Source organism: Canis lupus, chromosome 9 (assembly GCF_048164855.1).
Source record: "Canis lupus baileyi chromosome 9, mCanLup2.hap1, whole genome shotgun sequence".
Lineage (NCBI taxonomy): Eukaryota > Metazoa > Chordata > Mammalia > Carnivora > Canidae > Canis > Canis lupus.
In genome coordinates, this window is record NC_132846.1 from 37,096,008 (window position 1) to 37,118,535 (window position 22,528).

At 37.2% G+C, this 22,528-nt stretch overlaps 1 long non-coding RNA gene across 1 annotated transcript in view; it reads left to right on the forward strand.

Annotated features, from left to right (window-relative positions):
• LOC140640051 (uncharacterized) overlaps positions 1-22,238 on the forward strand; it is a 69,590-nt gene extending 47,352 nt beyond the window's left edge. Inside the window, exon 4 of the long non-coding RNA XR_012036716.1 lies at positions 22,013-22,238. This is a non-coding gene — a long non-coding RNA (uncharacterized lncRNA). The remainder of the gene's footprint in view (positions 1-22,012) is intronic.
• Positions 22,239-22,528: the final 290 nt, after the last annotated feature.

A 22,528-nucleotide genomic window follows, 5' to 3' on the forward strand; every position in this document is an offset into this window, starting at 1 on the left:
CGGTGCCTGTTTATCCAGAAAGAAGGGGAAAGGACAGAAAGTTACTACTGCCAGCTGAATCTGGCCTTTTATATCAGGAAATCATAGTTTTTCCCATATAGCCCACATACATCTTATTGGCTCTAAGAAAAGCTTGGGGAAATTAATTCTTTATTTGGGTTCTGTTAGTAAGAAAAGAAGTAAATAAATTTTGAATAGGGAAGGGGCAGGATCTGCCTTATACAAAATATTTAATTGGAAGAAATCTCCTGAATAGTCAATTTAGAGGTTTGAATGGACCTGAAGAAGGAAAGAATTTCCCTGCTTGAGAAGAGGAGAGGAAATAATTGCTCCCAAAGCAGACAAGGAGAGACAAAGAAGAGAAGGAAGGAAGGAGCCAGCAAGATGATTTTAGAGCATTGCACACCACGACTCCCCACTTGAGATCTCTCCGAACCTCAGTAAAAGGGTACTACCCCCCTCTCACTCCTCCAAAGAAATCATAAAATACTTGGTGTCAGTGGCTTTCTTGTGGAAATCATAAAGGTCTGGAACTCTACATCTAATATGTCATGGGCTAGAATGTTAAAATCCTTCTTGATTTTGGGAGCATAGAGACAGGGAAAATCAGAAAGAACAAAAAAGCCATATTTCACATGGGGATTGGAATCCTAGAGAAAGGCCATGAAAATAGCTTTCTTAAGGCTTGCACTTGGAAATCCCAGAAAGTCACTTCTGCGACATTCTACCAGTCGTTTTTTCTTTTTTTCTACCAGTCTTTATGCCTCCATTGACTGTTCCTTATCTTATTACACTGGCTTAGACCCCTCCCCCAATGCAATATTGAATACAAGTGTTAGTGAAGTACATATTTCTCTGGTTTCTGATTTTAAAGGAACTATTTTTAATGTCCCACTATTTGGGATGATGTTTGTGCTATGCATTTGGTAAATATTTATCAGAATAAAGAGCTCCCATTTCTGTTTACTAAATGTGTATGTATGTATGTATGAATTTTTTGAGAGAGAGGGAGCACACATGCTCAAGTGCCAGCAAGGGAGGTACAGGCAGAGGGGGAGGGAGGGAGAGAGAATCTAATGAAGGCTCCAGGCCTACCAAAGAGGCTAGCAAGGGACTTGATCTCACAACCCTGAGATCATGACCTGAACCAAAATCCAGGTTCAACCAACTAAGCCATCCAGGCGCCTCTAAATGTTTATTTTTTATGATGAATGCTTTCTTTGCAACTTTCGAAACGAAATGCGTACATTTCCCACATTTACTAAACCATCCTTGCAAATCTGGGATGATCCAACTTGATTATAGTGTATTATCTTTTTTTACATAGTTGTTTCAATTTGCAAATGTTTTGTTTAGAATTATTGTATTGATATTCATTAGTGAAATAGGCCTGTAATTTTTCTTTCTCATAATGTGTTTCCTGGTTTTATTTTGTATGTTATACTGGCCTTGAAGAACAAACTGGGTAGTATTTCCTCTTTTTATGTTGTCCTAAATGATTTTTGTATTTTATCTGTTCTTTAAAAATTTAATAAAAATTTCCCAAAAAAATATCAATGCTTTCTCTGTGGGAAGACTTTATTGTTTCAATTATTTCAATTACTATAATACTGTAAGATTATTCAAGCCTTTTATTTCTTTTGGTAAATTTTTTTTTTCATATGGTCTTTTCCTCATTTATATTTGCAAAATTGTTGGCAGAAGGTTGTTGGTAGTGTTTTCTTACTTATTAATCTTTACTTTATCTGAGTTATGTTCCCCTTTTCACTCATAAAATTGTATCTTCTCCCTTTGGCTCTTGATAAATCTTGTCAATAATTTGTTTTTACTGTTAGTTGTTTTGAAAAATCATCTTTAGCTTTGTTGGCCTATACTGAATCTTTGTTTTCTATTTCATTTCTATTGTATTATCATATATATATGATATACATATATTATTTAACCAATATCTTAAAATAGACATTTATCTCATTAATTCTCAGGCTTTGCTGAGAAATTATGGGTTTTCTATGTAGTAATTATTATTTGCTTGTAAGTATTTTTAAAATCTCTACTTTAAAAAAACCCATAATTCATTTACTAAAATATTTCATAGATTTTAAAATATGCACAGGACTTAAAATTTTTATGTTTTTGTAATTAATTTCTAGATTACTTACCTTGTGTTGAAAGATTATGGTATAATGATAATTAGTCTATCCATGTCTTCTGCCCATTTTTAACTGGATTTTTTCTTTGTGGTGCTGAGTTTTATAAGTCCTTTAAATATGGTGAATATTAACCCTTTATCAGGCATGTCATTAGCAAATATCTTCTCCCATTCTGTAGGTTGTCTTTTAGTTTGTTGATTGTTTCCTTTTGTGTGCAAAAGCTTTTTATTTTGATGTAGTCCCAATAGTTTATTATCACTTTTGTTTTTCTTGAAAATGGGCAAACAACCTAGACAGACATTTTTCTGAAAAAGATATATGAGAAAGGGAGACAGAACATGAAAGACTCTTAACTCTGGGAAACGAACTAGGGGTGGTGGAAGGGGAAGTGGATGGGGGTGGGGATGACTGGGTGACAGGCACTGAGGTGGGCACTTGACGGGATGAGCACTGGGTATTATTCTATATGTTGGTAAATAGAACACCAATAAAAAATAAATTTAAAAAAAGAAAAAGATATATGAATGGCCAACAGGCATATGAAAAATCGCTCAACATCATTATCATCAGGGAAATGCAAATTAAACCACAAAGAGATATACTTCATGCCTATTAGAATGGCTATTATCAGAAAGATAAAAGATAAATGCTGGCATGGATGTGTAGAAAAGGGGACCCTTGTGCACTGTTGATGGGATTATAAACAGGTACAGCCATTATGGAAAACAGTATGGACTATCCACAAAAAATTAAAAATAGAACTGCCAAATGACCCAGCAATGCCACTTTTGGAACTATATCCAAAGGGAATAAAAACATTAACTTGAAAAAATATATGCACCCCCATGTTCATAGCAGCATTATTTACAATAGCCAAGACAATGAAACAGCCTAAGTATCGTCTATCAGTGGTTGAATAAAGAAGTTGAGCCGGGGTGGCTCAGCGGTTTAGCGCCACCTTCAGCCCAAGGCCTGATCCTGGAGACCCAGGATCGAGTCCCACGTCGGGCTCCCTGCACGGAGCCTGCTTCTCCCCCCTGCCTGTGTCTCTGCCTCTCTCTCTCTCTCTCTCTCTCTCACTCTCTCTCTCTCTCTGTCTGTCATGAATAAATAAATAAAATCTTTAAAAAAGAAGTTGTTATATCTATATTTATCTGTACATGCACACACATACACAGTGGAGTATTATTCAGCCATGAAAAATGAGGACATCCTACAACTTGTGACAATATTGAAAGCATAATGCTAAGTGAAATAAGTCAAAGAAAAACAAATTGCTGTATGATCTCATTTATGTGTAGAATCTAAAAACAAAACAAATCCCCCAAAACCTCAGCAAACTCCTAGAAAAAGAGATCAGATTTGTGGTTACCAAAGATGGGGGATGGTAGAGGGAGAGTTGAAAGGAGGTGGTCAAAATGTACAAACTTCCAGTTATAAAATAAATAAGTACTAGAGATGTACAACATGATGACTATATAATACTACTGTATAACATATAGGAAAGTTGTATCCTAGAAATTCTCATCACAAGGAGAAATTTTTTCATTTGTTTTATTGTGTCTATATGAGATGATGGATGTTAACTAAATCTAGGGTGGTAATCATTTCACAATATATATAAATCCAACCATCATGCTGTCTACCCAAAACTTACACAGTGATTTATGTCAATTATTTTTCAATAAAATGAAAACTATTTAACATAGCTATCACTTCCCATATCTTTTGGTGTGTTTGTGAGAGAGCTTAACTTCTACTCTCTTAGCAAATCCAATTATTGGCTTAAAGACATTCATAGCATTCTTTTATCATCTTTTTAATTTCTGCAGAATGTGCACCAGGTATCTGTTTCATTATTAATACTGTTTATTTATTCATCTTCTCTTTTTCCTCATCATCAGTCCTGCCAAAGTTTTGTCTACTTTATTAGTCTTTCCAAAGAACCAACTCCTGGTCTTGTTGCTCCTTTCTGTTTTTTATCTTTACTTTTTCTATGTCATTAATGTCTGCTCTTATTTTTCTTCCCTCCTGTTTTCCTTGGTTTGTTCTGCTGATCTTTTGCTCTCTAAATTTAGATGCTTACTCCATTAATTTTTCAGACTTCCCTGTTTTATAATGTAAACATTCAAAGATCAGACATTTCCCTCTGCTTTTTTTTTTTTAAGATTTTATTTATTTATTTATTCATGAGAGACACAGAGCGAGCGAGAGACACACACAGAGAGAGGCAGAGACACAGGCAGAGGGAGAAGCAGGCTCCATGCAGGGAGCCCGACGCAGGACTCGATCCCAGGTCTCCAGGATCACAACCTGGGTGGAAGGCAGCACTAACCCGCCGAACCACCCGAGCTGCCCCATTTCCCTCTGCTTTGGCTATATTTCATTCATTTTGATTTAGTATTTTCATTATGGTAGTTCTAGGCATTTACAAATTTCCATTTTGACTATACTCTTATTTATAAGTTACTTAGTAAATGCTTTTAAATTTCCAAATATAAGAAAGTCATATGGGTTTAATTTTAACTCTTCATTGAAGAATAATATGCATACACAAAGTACATATTATAATTATAAATGCATAGCTCAGTGAATTTTTACAAACTAACTACAACCATGTCACCAACACAAAAATCAAGAAACAGAACGTTGCCAGTACCCTAGAATCCACCCTTATGCTCCCTTCCCATATCTACCCCTTCCTCAAGAATAAACACTATCCTGACTTCTAACAGTATAGACCTGCCTGCTTTTGTATTTAATGTAAATGAAATAATACAATATGTACAGTTTATTTCATTCAGCCTTATGTTTGTGAGATCATCCATATTGTTGCATGTAACTATAGTTTGTTAATAGTCTTTGCTGTAGAATACTTCATTGTATGAATGTACCATAATTTCTTTGTCCATTCTACAGTTGATGGACATTTGAGTAGTTTCTAGCTTAAGGCTGTTGTGAATACTGCTGCTATGAAAATTCTAGTGCATATTTTTTGTTGAACGAACGTATGTATTTCTGTTAGAGGCAAATAATTGCTGGCCCAGAGCTTATGTGTATATTCATGTTTAATTGACATGGCCAAACAGTTTTCCAAAGCGGTTGGACCAATTTATACCCTTACCAACAGGGTTGGGTTTTTTAAATATATTTTATTTGTTTATTCATGAGAGACAGAGAGAGAGATGGAGGCAGAAGGAGAGGGAGAAGCAGACTCCCTGAGGAGTAGGGTGCCCGATGTGAGACTCCATCCCAAGACCCTGGGATCATGACCTGAGCCGAAGGCAGACGTTTGACTGACAGAGACACTCAGATGCCCCATGGTAGGCTATTTTTTGTACTTGACTTCTAACTTAAGTGTGCTATGGACACAGAATATGGTTGGTATACTACTGATTCTTTGAACTTCATTAAGATTCCTTGATGTTTGGACACCTGAGTGGCGCAGTGGTTGAGTGTCTGCCTTTGGCTCAGGTCATGATCCCAGGGTCCTGGGATCAAGTCCTGCATCAGGGTCCCCATAGGGAGCTGCTTCTCCCTCTGCCTCTGTCTCTGCCTCTCTGTGTCTCTCATAAATAAATAAATAAATAAATAAATAAATAAATAAATAAATAAAATCTTTAAAAAAGAGAGATTCCTTGATGTTTGATTTTTCAGAGCTTTCTATGTGTGCTTGAGAAAAATGTGCATTCTATATTATGAAAAATTATATGTCAACATATTGGACAACCTAAAAGAAATGGATAAATTCCTGGAAACATATAAATTACCCAAACTGAACAGACCAACAACCAACAAAGTAATTGAATCAGTAATCAACAAACTCCCAACAAACAAAAGTCCAGTACAAAATGGCTTCACAGGCAAATTCTACCAAACATTTTTTTTTCTACCAAACATTTAAAGAAGAGTTAAGGGATCCCTGGGTGGCGCAGAGGTTTGGCGCCTGCCTTTGGCCCAGGGCGCGATCCTGGAGACCCGGGATCGAATCCCACGTCAGGCTCCCGGTGCATGGAGCCTGCTTCTCCCTCTGCCTGTGTCTCTGCCTCTCTCTCTCTCTCTCTCTCTCTCTGTGACTATCATAAATAAATAAAAATTTAAAAAATAAAAAAATAAAAGATTTAAAAAAAAAAAAAAAAAAAAAAAAAAAAAAAAAAAAAATAAAGAAGAGTTAATATCTATTCTTCTCAAACTATTACAAAAAAAAAAAAAGAAAGAAAGAAAAGGAGGAAAATTTCTAAATTCATTCTATGAGGACAGCATTACCCTAATACCAAAACCAGATAAAGACACCACTAAAAAGAGAACAAGAAAACAGGCCAATATCCCTGATGAACTGTACCACCCAAAGCAATCTACACATTTAATGCAATCCTTATCAAAATACCAACAGCATTTTTTCACAGAGCTAGAACAAACAATCCTAAAATTTTAATGGAACTACAAAAAAACCAAATAGCCAAAGCAACCTTGAAAAAGAAAAGCAAAACTGGAGACATCACAATTCAGGACTTCTAGTTATATTGCAAACCTATAGTAATCAAAACAGTATGACTGACACAAAAATAGACACATGGATCAATAGGACAGAATAGAAAGCCCAGAAATGAACCCACAGTTATATGGCCAATTAATCTTTGACAATGCAGGAAAGGATATCCAGTGGGAAAAAGACAATCTGTTCAACAAATGGTGTGGGGAAAGCTGGACAGCCACATGCAAAAGAGTGAAACTGGACCACTTTCTCACACCATACACAAAATAAATACAAAATGAATTAAAGACCTACATGTGAGACCTGAAACTATAGAAATCCAGAATAGAACACAGTAACTTCTTTGACAGCAGCAGTAGCAAAATCTTTCTAGATATGTCTCCTGAGTCTAGGGAAAATAAAAGCAAAAATAAACTATTAGGACTTCATCAAAATAAAAAGCTCTGCACACTGGAGGAAATAATCAACAAAACAAAAAGACAATCTACAGAATGGGAGAAGATATTTGCTAATGACATAGCTGATAAAGGGTTACTATCCAAAATATATAAAAAACTTATAAAACTCAACACCCCAAAAACAATCCAATTTAAATAGGCAGAAGATATGAATAGACATTTTTCCAAAGAAGACATACAGATGGCCAACAGACACATGAAAAGTTGCTCAATATCACTGATTGTTAGGGAAATGCAATTTAAAACTACAATGAGGGCAGCCTGGGTAGCTCAGCGGTTTGGTACCGCCTTTGGCCCAAGGTGTAATCTTGGAGCCCCAGGATCGAGTCCCACGTTGGGCTCCCTGCATGGAGCCTGCTCCTCCCTCTGCCTGTGTCTCTGCCTCTCCCTCTCTCTGTGTCTCTCATGAATAAATAAATAAATATAAATAAATACATACATACATACATACATACTACAATGAGATATTACTTCACACCTATCAGAATGACTAAAGTAAAAAACACAAGAAACATGGGCAGCCCCAGTGGCCCAGCGGTTTGGCGCCGCCTTCAGCCCAGGGCTTGATCCTGGAGACCCGGAATCAAATCCCACGTCGGGCTCCCTGCATGGAGCCTGCTTCTCCCTCTGCTTGTGTCTCTGCCTCTCTCTGTGTGTCTCTCATGAATAAATAAATAAAATCTTAAATTAAAAAAAAAAGCACACACAAGAAACAAGAAATGTTGGCAAAGATGTGGAGAAAGGGAAATTCTCTTGTACTGTTGATGGGAAGGCAAACTGGTGCAGTCATTCTGATAAACAGTAGGGAGTTTCTTCAAAAAGTTAAAAATAGAACTACTCTATGGTCCGGCAATTGTACTACTAGGTATTTAACCAAAGAATACAAAAACTAATCCAAAGAGACACATGCACCCAATATTTACAGCAGCATTATCTACAATAGCCAAATTGTGGAAAGAGTCTAAGTGTCCATTGACTGATGAAAATGGATAAGGAGGTGATATAGATATACAATGGAATATTACTCAGCCGTAAAAGGAATGAAATATTGCCACTTGTAGCAATATGGATGGAGGTAGAGAGTACAATGCTAAGGGAAATAAGTCATGGAAAGAAAAATACAGTATGGTTTCCCTCACATGTAGAATTGAAGGAACAAAACGAACAAGCAAGGGAAAAAAAGAGAGGGGTGCCTGGGTGGCTCAGTCAGTTAAGCGTCTGCCTTCAGCTCAGGTCATGATCCCAGGGTCCTGAGATGGAGCTCCACAATGGGTTCCCTGCTCAACCGGAGGCCTGCTTCTCCCTCTCCCTCTGCTATTCCCCCTGCTTGTGCTCTTTGGCTCTCTGGCTCTCTCGCTCTCTCTCTGCCAAATAAATAAATAAAATGTTTTTAAAGTGAAATTTATTTCAGAGATTTTTTTTTTCAAATAACCAACCAATTGCCTTAAAGCAATTCATTCATCAAATAAGCCATCCTTCTACTTATTTGGATTGATTTCTGGGTTCTTGCTTTTGCTCCACTGATCAATCCCTTCAGAAGTACTAACAGAGTTAATAAATGTCGTTTTATAATATGTTTTAAGCATATATTGGGGCTAGTTTCCCCCTACTATTACCCATTACTCTCATTTTCTCATACTTTAACTAGACTTACATTTTAACTAGTAACTTTAGAATTAGCTTATCTAGTTAAAAAAAATCATAGGAATTAACTACTGTATTGCAATTAATTGTTTAAATCTTTCTTTTTTAAAAAAAGATTTTATTTATTTATTCATGAGAGGCACAGAGAGAGGGGCAGAGACATAGGCAGAGGGAGAAGCAGGTTCCATGCAGGGAGCCCGATGTGGAACTCGATCCCAGGACTCCAGGATCACGTGCTGAGCCGAAGGCAGAGGCTTAACTGCTGAGTCACCCAGGCATCCCTAAATCTCTTTCTCCCATTATGAGATTATAAACTCATCATGTCAGGGACCAAGTCAATCTTGTTCACCATTGCCAGAATCTAATATAAAGTGCATTGCAAGTACTCAATAAATATTTGTTGAATAAACTATTGAATGAGTGGGACCAAAATCACACTCTCCTATTCTGCAATTCTGTTAATCTCATTAATGCAGGAAGAAGAAATTGACTCACAGCTAAGCTTCTCTTCTTATTCCTGTTTCCTACTCCCTCCTCATGTTGATCCTGGGAATATTCTTCAGTAAATGTCCTGCACACAAATTTCCATCTGAGCCTGTTTCCCAGGCAGCTTGACCTAAGACATAGAGGAATGGATGGCTTGAATACTCTCCAGGAAATACCCTATAAACATTATTTTATAAGATATTTGATAAGTTAGGCAGCAGAGTTTCAGGTTATATTCCTTGACAAGTACTTGAAGTTCTCTTTTGCTATAAAAGATTTGTCTATGCACTTAAGAAAACTGACGACCCAAAAGAATCATCAATCCTAGATAAAATGCATCCCAATTATCACTTTTGCACATATTCTGAATATCTCTTCTATAAATTGCATCTTGCTAGATACCACTGACATATATTACCTCATTTAATAACAGTGAGAAATAGGTATTATTTCCATGTTATAGATAAGAAGTTAAAGGTTCTGAGATCTCACTGATTATTACATGGCCAGTCAGTAATCAACTCTGGGCTTCAAATTCAGATATATGTGATTCTAAAAATTATGCTTTCCTAAAATCATTATGCCTCATTTAAAAAATCAAGCATTTAATATAGTTCTTAAATGTTTACATGGTTTCTAATTCTAACTTTCTCAAATCTGTCACTTCAATTAATGAATAAATAATCATTTCTTGCCACTTTACTACAGTGGGGCAAAGGATGATCTTTTTGATTGAAATGCTGGATCATTTGGAAGTTGTAGAGAGATGGCTACTTCAGGGTGCCCTGGTAACCTTTATGTGTCTAAATGGGCCATGCAGGAAAATGCTTGAACCACATCTAATTTGAGTGTTGGCAGGATAACTTGTGATCCAGGGCCTGGGAGCATAAAGGCCTGTGAGGAGCCACTCCAAAGCCACATCCTATTTGCCTCCCTATATCCCCTGAAAGCTGTTGTGAAACAGTTTCTCACTGCCTCCTGAGTTCTGATGACATTCAAGGCTTTCTGCTCCATCCTCCTAAGAACAATGCCACAGAATATAAAACCACTTGGCTTCAGTTTAGAATTGGCTCCTCCATAACAGGGTATCCCACAAACTTCAATGCAGTCATCTAGCCTCTGTTTTAGTGTTGTCCTTGGTGTGTGGGACAAGATGCGTCCTCGGTATGTGGGAAGCTTTTATTCTTTCACTGTCTGTACAGTAAAAACTACTTGAATCTAGAAGTGGCTTGTTGTATCTTTATGACTAAGTCAACCAGGTCTTAGTCTTACCTTGCCTTGTGTGTGCTTGACAGATACTCATATGAAAAAGAGCAGAACTTGATCCCTGCCTCACATCACACATAAAGTTGATTTGAGATGGATTGCAAACCTAAATGTGAAAGACAAAACAATAAAGCTTTTACTTTCTTAAGACTTCTTTGACACATGGATTATTTAGTAGTGTGTTGCTTATTCTCCACATATTTTGGAATTTTCTAGCTTTCTGTTTTTTATTTCTCGTTTAATTCTGTTGTGGTGTGAGGAACACACTAATATACTTTTATGTTTCCTATTCCTCTAAGTTTGCTCAGGTGTGTTTTCTGGTAGAGAATATGGTCTATTTTGATGGATGTTCTGTGTAAACTTGAAAAGAATGTGTATTCTGCTATTGTTGAATGCAGTACTTTGTGTCAGTATTGGATCAAGATGATTGGTGGTGCTATTCAGTTCAGCTATATCCTTACTGATTTTCTGCCTGCTTGATCTACCAATTACTGAAAGAAGGATGTTCAAGTCTCCAAATATAAAGTAAGGGATGTTTGTCTCAGTCTTCTGGTGGCCCTGGATTTCTGGGCTATGATCTTATTTTTCCTCATAGGTGAGATAGGCTAGAAGAGGCTGGAATTGGGTAATTTTCCTTCTCACACTTCAGATAAAGCTCCAGTAATCTTTTCTGTTGCTAAGTATGCCTTTGTTAAGGGGAATACACTAGATGTATTTCAAAATGATTGCTTTCTCCTCCCCCTAGCAGAAACATGAAGGTTTTTCTTGGCTCTTCACTAAAAAACTGGTAGGGATCCCTGGGTGGCGCAGCGGTTTGGCGCCTGCCTTTGGCCCAGGGCGCGATCCTGGAGACCCCGGATCGAATCCCACGTCAGGCTCCCGGTGCATGGAGCCTGCTTCTCCCTCTGCCTATGTCTCTGCCTCTCTCTCTCTCTCTATGTGACTATCATAAATAAATAAAATTAAAAAAAAAATTTAAAAAAAAACAAAACAAAAAACAAAAAAAAAAAAAAACAAAAAAAAACTAAAAAACTGGTAGAGTTCCTGGAGGTGAAACTTATAAAAAGTATGAGAGCTTCCTAGGACGACATAAAAAGTTTCTTCCAGCTTTTAAAAATCAAAATATGAAAAGGCAACCTGTTGAATAGAAAAAAATTAAATTAAATAGAAAAAAACAATTGTAAAATTTGTATGGAACCACAAAAGACCCCAAGTAGCCCATGCAACCTTGAGAAAGAACCAAGCTGGAAACATCACACTTCCTGATTTCAAACTGTACACCAAGATGTAGTAATCAAAACAGTATGGGACTAGCATACCATAGTGCAGACACATCGACCAAGGGAACAGAATCAAGAGCCCAAAAATAAACCCAGACATATACAGTCAACTGATACTTTGACAAAGGAACCAAGAATACTCAATGGGGAAAGTATAGTCTCTTCAATAAATGGTGCTAGAAAAACTAGATAATCCACCAGCAAAAGAGTGAAATTGGACTATGTTAGGCAATCATGAAAAAAAGTCACTATAAACATCCATGTGCAGATTCATTTGGTGCATGTAAGTTTTCATTTCCTTTGGGGAAATACCCAAGTTCAATTGCTGGATCATATAGTAAGAATCCGCTTAGTTTTGTAAGAAAGTGCCAATTGTATTCCAAAGTAGCTGTAGCACTTTGGAGTCCCACCAGTAAAATATGAAAGTTCCTATTGCTCCTGATCCTCACTAGCATTTAGTGTTGTCAGGTATTAGATTTGAGCCATGTTAATAGGTATGCAGTTGTACCTCATTGCTGTTTTATTTACAATTCTCTAGTGACATAAGATATTGAACATTTTTTCATATGTTTATTTGCCATCTGTATCTATTCTTTTGTAAGATGTTTAGATCTTTGGCCCATTTTTTTTTTTTTTTTTTTTAGATTTTACTTATTTATTTGAGAGAGAGAGAGAGAAAAAAAAAGCACAAGCAGTGGGAGGAGCAGAGAGAGATACGGGGCTCCATCCCTGGAACCTGGGATCATGACCTGAACTGAAGTCAGACACTTAACCAACTGAGCCACCCAGGTGCCCCTAGTCCATTTTTAATCAAGTGGGATTTTTTTCTTATTGTTGAGTTTCAAGAGCTCTTCATATATTTTGGATAACCGTTCTTTATTACATGTGTCTCTTGCAAATATTTTCTTCTGGTCTATGGCTTTTCTTCTCATTCTCTTGACTGTGTCTTTTGCAGGACAGGTATATTGATGGTAAGCCATACTGATAACATAAACGCTCAATTAACACATATTTTGTATGTTATACATATTTTATACTGTTTTCTCACAATAAAGTAAACTAAAGAAAATGTTATGAAGAAAACCATAGGGAAGAGAAGACACATTTACAGCACTGTACAGTAAAAAAAAAGTATATATCTGTGTAAGTGAAACAGCACAGTTCAAATCCCTGTTCAATGGTCAACAGTACACAGAGTTTATTGACTCTTTTCCTATTGTTGAATATGTCTGTTGTGGTTCTAATACTTTGCTTTAGATTAGTATATTTATGCACTATATGTTTTATGTAATATTATGCCCTTAGAATAGATTCCTAGAGGTATATATTCACTGAAAATGAAGTGTGAGTACTTTTAAGAAGCCTCGTGCCGTTTTCCAACTTACTTTGCAAAACAGTCTTATTAATTTGTGCATCCAGAAATTATGTGAGACTGTACCTATCTCACCATACTCTTAGCAGTATTATAATCTTCCCAGTACTAATTTGGCCAGGCAAAATAAAAGCATCTGTTAATTGTATACCTATGACACTAGTGAGACTGACCAATTTTCCCTGTTAATTGAACTCTCTCTTTTGTAGAATGTTTGTTTATATCCTTTCTTCATTCACTTAACCTATTCTTAACAATTTTCTTTTTTTTTAAGATTTTATTTATTTTTTCATGAGAGACACAGAGAGACAGACAGACAGACACAGACAGAGGGAGAAGCAGGCTCCATGCAGGGACCCCGATGCAGGACTTGATCCCGGATTATGAGATCACGCCCTGAGCCAAAAGGCAGACGCTCAACCACTGAGCCACCCAGGCGTCCCACAATTTTCTTATAAATTTATATAACATAAGTGGCAATTATTTGTCTATCCTATGTTCTGTGAGTACTTTCTCAGCATATTTGCTTTTAAATTCTTATTTCTTTTTAAACATAGAGTGCTTTTGAGGAATTAAAAAAAAATAGGATACAGTCAGGAGAAGGAAGAACGGTCATGATCAACTTTAGAATTCTCTTTCACGCATGTGACTTCACAGGACATTAATTATTCATCCCTAAGAGAGTCAAATTCTCCAAGACTAAGTTTTCTACAACTGAGCCAAAGCTTTTGCATAATACTTAAAAGCAAATTGGCAATTAACCTTGGACAATAAAGCAATGATGTAAGATGACCTTTCAATAAACACTGTTTAAGAGTCAGGTGGCTCCAGTCAGCACCAGCTGGAACTACTCTGTAGAATAAAATGTGTATTACTCTGCTGTTTTCAATGCAAAATACTACAAAGGTCATCATTAATTTGTACCGAAGTTTTCAGAGCAACTGACAGACCATAACCAAGATTCACAATTCTTATCTTGTGAATCAAGGCCAAACCATTTAAGTGATCACTGATTTCACTATGCGGAGCCTAATTTTTCTTTATCCAGAATAAGCATCTTTCCTTGGTAGGCCAGATAACAGAATTTAGGGATAAAGACCAGAAAAGACCTCAAACATAGAAAATGTAGAAATTATCACAACTTTGAACCAGCCACAGATAGTCCAAGAACATTTGTTTATGCACCTGGGCATTTATGAAAACGAGAGGAAAAGAGAAGGTGCGCTTGTTGTGACAGAGCACTCCACTTGGCTTTGCAAGAGGAGGCAGTTCCACCATAATTTCTCTGCCCACACCTGCCATGTGAGGACATTTTGCAAAAGAAATTAGTGAGGATGAAAATTTAAGTCACTTGAGGTCTACATGACTCAAAAAGCAAAACTAGTCACAGCTTCCTCTTCTACCAAACTGGAGTGAAGAGTATAACTCGGGGGGCTCACAGAGGACAAGGTGAATGGTAGAGGAGTAGCTTGTTTCTTGATGATTCTCATATACACATACAAACACAAAGTAGCATGATGCTTTAAGATAGAAAGGGTTGATTACATTTTATTAAATGAGTCACATCAGTTACCATAACTTTCCTGCACTTAAGCCAAACAATTCTACTTTTTTCCAATTTTATTGAGAAATAATCAATGTATAATACTGTATAAGTCTAAGGAATACAAGAAGATAGTATGATTTATAGACCATGAAATGATTAAAATAGGTTTAGCTAACATGTATCTTCTCATATAGATAAAAAGACAATAAAGGATAAAAGAAAAATAGTTTTCTCCTTCTGATGAGAACTATTAGGATTTACTCTCTTAACAACTCTCCCGTATATCATACAGCAATAGTCATCATGTTGTGTATTACATCCTTAGAGCTTATTTATCTCATAACTGAACATTTGTACCTTTGACAATCTTCCTCCAGTTTTCCCTCCCAGGACCCTGCCTGGTTACTACTTTTTAATGCTGTAACAAGATATTCTGAAATAATATTTTTTGAAAACTACATAAGCATAGGGTATAGCATCTAGTCTATTAGTTATCCCGGATTGAGCGGGTTGTAATGGGGAAAATGGACAGTGTCTGGAAGTCCAGGAAGATGACATGATGTTCCATCAAGGTTTGCCAACGTGATACAAGGAGAGCTCAGAAAGTAGGATTCGAAAATTTCCTGCAGTCCTCCCCTGCTCCAAACTGGTAATTCTGGGGCATAAGATTGAAAATAGGAGTTTACAACGACTTTAGTGGGCAAAATGTGGCTCAGAAAGGATACACATTTAAAAAAATCAAGAAATCTTATGTCAAAATGTGGGCAAAATAGTGAGAAGGCAAAAAGTGTATGAATGAAAAATAATATCATATAATACATGACAAACAAATCCACTTCAAGACAAATGAGAAGGTATATTTAGATTAAGAAGTTGAGACCAGGGGGATCCCTGGGTGGTGCAGCGGTTTGGCGCCTGTCTTTGGCCCAGGACGCGATCCTGGAGACCCAGGATCGAGTCCCGCGTCGGGCTCCCGGCATGGAGGCTGCTTCTCCCTCTGCCTGTGTCTCTGCCTCTCTCTTTCTCTCTCTCTATCATGAATAAATAAATCTTTAAAAAAAAAAAAAAAAAGAAGTTGAGACCATTTCCAAAAATTACTTTGTGTTATAATTTATTTTATGCGATACATCTTCCATGGCCCTTCTTTACTTCTTCCCCTGTACTGTAATATTTATGAGTCTATCTGCACCCTTGAGTTTTAGCTCCTGTCATGTAACCATGCATCATACTTCATTGTATTCTCAGGAATGGGGATGCTGAGGAGTTAAAAAAAAAAAAAAAAAAAAAAAAAAAGCTCTTTTTTCTCCAGATTTTTCTCCATACCATTTTATAAAAGGATGTTTAGTTCAAAATAAACTATCAAAATAAGCCAACAAGCCCTGGGTTTTATTTATTTATTTTTTTTAATTTTTATTTATTTATGATAGTCACAGAGAGAGAGAGAGAGAGGCAGAGACATAGGCAGAGGGAGAAGCAGGCTCCATGCACCGGGAGCCTGATGTGGGATTCGATCCGGGGTCTCCAGGATCGCGCCCTGGGCCAAAGGCAGGCGCCAAACCGCTGCGCCACCCAGGGATCCCTAAGCCCTGGGTTTTAATCCCAATTAATTCTCTGTGAGATTTTGGGAAAATTACTTAACAGCATTTTTGAACCTTGGATTTCCACTCTCACATAATGATGACAATGACGATGGTGATGGCTATTAACTACTTAGTTGCTGGGGCTCCTGGGTGCTTCAGTCGGTTTAGCATCAGACTCTTGGTTTCGGCTCAGGTCATGATCTCATGGGTTATGGAATCAAGCCCCACATTCAGCCCTGAGTGGGGCTCCGTGCTCAGCAGAGGGTCTGCTAGAGATTCTCCCTCTGCCCTTCTCTCTCAAATAAATAAATAAATCTTTTTAAAAAATTAGTTGCTGCTATATACCATGTGGTGTAACAATTTTATGACTGATCTTTGTAGTAACCATTCCAAGTATGTATTATTATCTGTATTTTATAGAAGAGGACTCAAGGTCTCAGATAAGAAGTTGGGAAATATATATAGTTAATAATTAAGAGCTAGCAATTGGACCAGCAGTTCTGGCTACAACACCCATGATGTACCTCAGATTTTGCACCCTATACCATTTGTAATATTCCTATAGGGTGCACTGTAGGTCTTCATTACTTCTCTCCTTTATGCTTTTCTAATGTGGAAGACCTTATTTCTTCTTTTTTCCTTTTAATGCTTCTATATATGTTTATTTTTTTCTTTCCTTCTCCAAATTTTTATTTAAATTACAGTTAGTTAACATAGAATGTAATATTAGTTTCTGGTATAGCATTTAGTGACTCATCACTTACATACAATACCCAGTGCTCATCACAAGTGCCCTCCTTAATACTCATGACATTTAACCCATTCCTCCACTCACCTCCCCTCCAGGAACCCTCAGTTTGTTCTCTATAATTAAGAGTCTGTTTCCTGGTTTGCTTCTCTTTTTTTTCCCCCTATGTTCCTCTATTTTGTTTCTTAAATTCCACATATGAGTAAAATCATACAGTATTTGCCTTTCTCTGATGGACTTATTTCACTTGACATAATACTCTCTCACTCCAACCACATTGTTGCAAATGGCAAGATTTCATTCTTTTGATGGCTGAGTAATATTCCATTCTATATACATATAACATCTTTAACCATTCATCAGTTGGTAGACATTTGGGTTTTTTCCATATGCAAAAAAAACTTTTCTTAAAGGAATAAATAAATTCATTTTCCTTTTTATGTCCTGCCTTTTCTCCTACCTCCTCCTTTTATCCTTCGTCTTCCTTTTTTTTTTTTTTTTTTTTCTTTTTCTCTTGTTAAAATAGAAATCAAAACACTTGTGTTCCAGCCCTGGTTCTGACATTAACTCTGTGAGTTGGTGTTTTTCAAAAAAATGGGAATAATAGCACCTATCCTTCTCTAACTCCCTGACAGAAATATTGTATAAATTCTAGTGAAATCACACATGGGACATCAATCAAGAGTAAGGAATTTGATAAATCAAAGATATTATTTGGAATATTTTTATCTACTTACCAAACCATAGACTGGTCTATAAAACTAGAAGACAATTAGGAAAACCTAGAAGTAAATAAATAGGTGTAGCAAGGGAAAGGGGCTAAACTCTCCAAGTGGTATCCAAGGACCCACTAGCACACCATCAACTTGTCTTCCTTTTCTAGTTAAAAATATAGCATTATGAGAGGCTCATGGATGGCTCAGTCGGTTAAGCATCCAACTCTTTTTTTTTTTAAGATTTTATTTATTTATGAGAGACACAGAGAGAGAGAGAGAGAGAGAGAGGCAGAGACACAGGCAGAGGGAGAAGCAGGCTCCACGCAGGGAGCCCAACATGGGACTCAATCCTGGGTCTCCAGGATCAGGCCCTGGGTTGAAGGCAGCGCTAAACCGCTGAGCCACCCGGGCTGCCCAGCATCCAACTCTTGATTTCAGCTCTGGTCATAATCTCAGGGTTGTGAGATTAAGTCCTGAGTCAGGCTCTGCACTGGGTATGGGGTCTCCTTAAGACTCTCTCTCTCCTTCTCTTTCTGTACCCCCTCTCAAAAAAAAAAAAATATATATATATAGCATTAATCAAAACATTCTCTGGGAGGTTAAGCAAAACTATCCCCAAATTGGACAACTGACTTCAGAGTATGTCTGAGTTTACCAAAAGCTCTGAAGGAGTTTAGCTTAAAATAAGATTAGAAATAGCATCCCCTCCACTACAACCATTCCCTCCCCACCAGCTTGCCTCATTCTGTTCTACACCTAACATATACTTGAGATCTGACTCTTCAGATAATGTTAACAGTTCTCTAGTGGTTTTTTCTAAAGGGGTGGAGAGGTGTGTATAGAAATTGCTATATTCTAATTGCTTAGAAATTGCTATATTCTAATTCCAGATCAGTCCCATTCAATGGAAAGTTGATCTAACTAGTAACTGGCAAAGATGCATCGTGTAAAAGAGAAAACCATAATTATAGGAGAAAATTAAGGCGTACTTGGCTCAAAAAAAAATCTCAGCTACTGCCAGAATCCCTCAGTATTTGCAATAAAAAATAAAAAGCCAGGGAAAGTTAACTGCTTTCCCATAAAAATGAACCTGCTCATTTGTGAAGCAAATAAAACAAAACTTTGGTTTATATGAGTCTTTGCTCCTCACAGGTATTACAGCTGTGAAATGTTTGCATTTGCTGCACCAGTAACACAATTATATAGAAAAATCCAAAGGTGAACTACCTTTTTGTATCAAACTAATAAATGTACACTCATGCCTCATGGAGCTCCAGACTTTAATACAAACTGCACTCTTAACATCACTACTTAAATGTTTCAAAGTTACCCTAAACTCAAACTCAATGTGCCCCAAACCAAAATCATTATTTCTTTCACTCCTCAAAACTTGGTCCTCTTCCAGGGATTCCCAAATGAATTAATCCACCATCCGTCTAGTTCTACCACTCAGAAACGTATTATGTTTGACATCATCTTCTTACTCTCCCATATTCAATATGTCACCAAGTCCTGTCCATTTTACCTCCCCAGTGTCTCTCAAAATATCTACTCTCTTCTGTCTCCACCACCACTACCACCGCAACCCACTACCTCCCAAATGGACAACAGCATTGGCCTCCGAACATTCACTTTTTTTGTACATCCACTCTGGCCCCTTCCAATCTGTTCTTCACACTTTAGCCAGAGTTATCATTTCAGAATACAAAACCAATCTTGTCACAGTCATATCCTGTTTAAAAATCCTCAGATTTCTCCCTGTTGCTCTTGGGATCAGGACGAAACTCCTTAGGACAGTCTACAATGCCCTGCATGATCTGATTTCTACCTACCTCACCAACTTCAATTCACACCACACTCCCTCTCACTAGAGAGAGAGAAAGGGTAGTAGACTTGCTTCCAGGACATAATCTCCAGAAATGACAACTTTCCAACAATTTTTTGAGATAATTTGTTGACAAGACAGTCATTATGACTGATGGCATAATTTTAGCCAAAAACAAGACAAAAAGGCAGAGAAAGTATATGCTTGTTCTAAACTTGACACAGTCAGCCTCAAGCACACCAACACCATCCCCACCCCCAAACATGCACACAAAGATGTTTTAAAGCAGCCATAACTCTACTCTTGCCATCCTTGCCCTCGCCATGTTTCTCCCTTCTCAGGACTTTGGAGTGCAGGTGAGATTCAAACCACCTTTGTCTGACTTTTAAGACAGTGCACTTTCCACCATTTTTTCTTGTCCCAAAAGAAGTATTTCTCCACATAAATTTAGATATTCTAATGACAAAACTTAAACATACCTATGACCCAGTATTTTTTAAAAAGCTGAAAATATGCTCTATTCTCTATTTCCTTTCTAATGTAAAATTTCAAACGCATAAGAACAGAATAGACAATAACCCTCCATATGCATATCACCCACACTCAAGAATGGCAAACATTTGCCATTATGTCATCTATTCCTTTTTGTTTCTGTTTTTATTTGTTGAACCACTTTAAATAAATCTAAGAGGATATATCGTTTTCCCCTCACGTTTCAATATGCATCTCTAAAAAATATGAACACTTTCTTACATAACCATAAGGCCATTTTTATATTCAACAAAATTAACAATAATTCTTTGGTATCATCTAACATCCAGTCTGTGATCAAATTTCCACAATTGTCTCAAAAATCTTTTTATCATTGGTGTGTTTGAATCATGTTCTAAACAAGGTCTGCACATTCATTTAGTTATTATGTCTCAAATCTCTCATTTCCCCCCATGTCATTGACTTACTGCAGAAACCAGGTCAATTGTCCTGTATAATGGCTCATATTCTGGATATATCTGATTCCTTGACGTATGATTTAACCTGTTCCTTTCTCCCTCTGCTCCCTATAGACTGCAAGTTAATTCTAAAACCTTGATTAGACTCAGTTTCAAGTTTTTGGCAAGAATATTTTATCAGGAGAGCTGTGTACTTCAAAGTGCATCTTATCAAGAAATTCACAAGGCTCATTGTTCCATTTTAAATGATACTTAGTGTCATTTTATTTTTATCATTATTTATGAATTTTCATAAATTCAACAACTTTTGAATCAGATATGAGGTATATTTCCAGGTTTCTGCAAAAAGAAGTAAACATGATAGCAAGGTTCCTGCCTTCATGAAGATTTCACATATTATTATTTCAATGTTTGATCTACAGATTCTTTTTTATGTTAGTGTTCACTAATACTAGTGTTGGTGTTATTAACACTAGCTAGTGTTAATATGAAATTCACATTTAAATACATACACATAAGTATATGTATTTGTACGTTTGCATGTACATGTGTAAATACACATACACACACATCCTTCATCCATTTCTCATACTTATTAGACACTAACTTTCGGGATATCTTCCCACATGCAACTGAAGTCCTCTTCAGTGAGAACTGCCCCTCCCCCTACATTTGTAGTAAATGGCCTGTCCTCTCCACCAGGCCTGATTGAATGAGGAATGGACACCTGACCCGAGATAGCCAATCACAATCTCTCTCTTAAGAATGTAAACAGAAGGCCACCTGGGTGGGTTAATGCGTTAAGACGCTGCCTTCATGGGCAGCCCGGATGACTCAGCGGTTTAGCACCACCTTCAGCCCAGGGAGTGATCCTGGAGTCCTGGGATCAAATCCCACATCAGGCTCCCTGCGTGGAGCCTGCTTCTCCCTCTGCCTATGTCTCTGCCTCATTCTTTCTCTCATGAATAAATAAAATCTTTAAGAAAAATAAAAAAGAGGCTGCCTTTGGCTCAGGTGGTGATCCCAGGGTCCTGGGATTGAGCCCCTGGGGGTGGGGATGGGGATGCCTCCCTGCTCAGTGGGAAGTCTGCTCCTCCCCTCTATCCCTCACTCATGCTTTTGCTTTCTCCCTCTCTCAAATAAATACATAAAATCTTTATTTAAAAAAAAAAAAAGGATGTAAACAGAGAGACACAGCAAGTGGGAATAGTGGCCTGGGTCTGACAGCCTTCTAACTTCCGGTCATTTCCTTTCCTGAAACCTTATTTAATGATCAACTTCTTGAATTTCATAATCTGTTTGTTTGAGGGGTTTTTGTATGTGCGTGTGTGGTTTTTTGTTTTGTTTTGTTTTGTTTTTTGTTTGCTTTCCTCTTTGGCTAAGCTATTCCAAGTTATTTTCTGTTACTGGCAATCAAAAGAACTTTACAACATTGACTGTAACACAGTGTGTGAGAGAGATCAGATGTCATTGTCAAATAATGTCTTTCTTTTCAGGTGAACACTTCCTCAATGCCTTTGAACATGAGCCTTTCAACCAGATCAGTGTGTAAATGAAGTAAGCTGCAGTCCACTGAGTTGCTTGATAGTTACTGCACTAAAGGCCATGCCTACCAAAAAGCTGTCACCCTAGCCTGCCAAGGTGTTTCCCTTCCTTCCTATGAAATTCCATCCCTACAATCATCCTTTTTATGGAATAATAAAGATGGAAGCATTATCTTCAGATCTTCAGATGCCATCTATGCATTACCATGCAGGAGATGAGGGATTTAGAAGGAAGACCCTAGATCTTCCTCTTTCCTTTCATTTAACATACCTGAATAATTTATCAAGTTAGCAAACTGACATCAAGTTTCAGTAAAAGGTACATGAGATTAGTGCTCAGCATCACTAATCATCAGGAAAATACAAATCAAAACCACTATGAGATATTACCTCATGCCTCATGCTTCTTAGGATGGCTCTTATCAAAGGATAACAAGTATTGGTGAGGATGTAGAGAAAAGGGAGCCT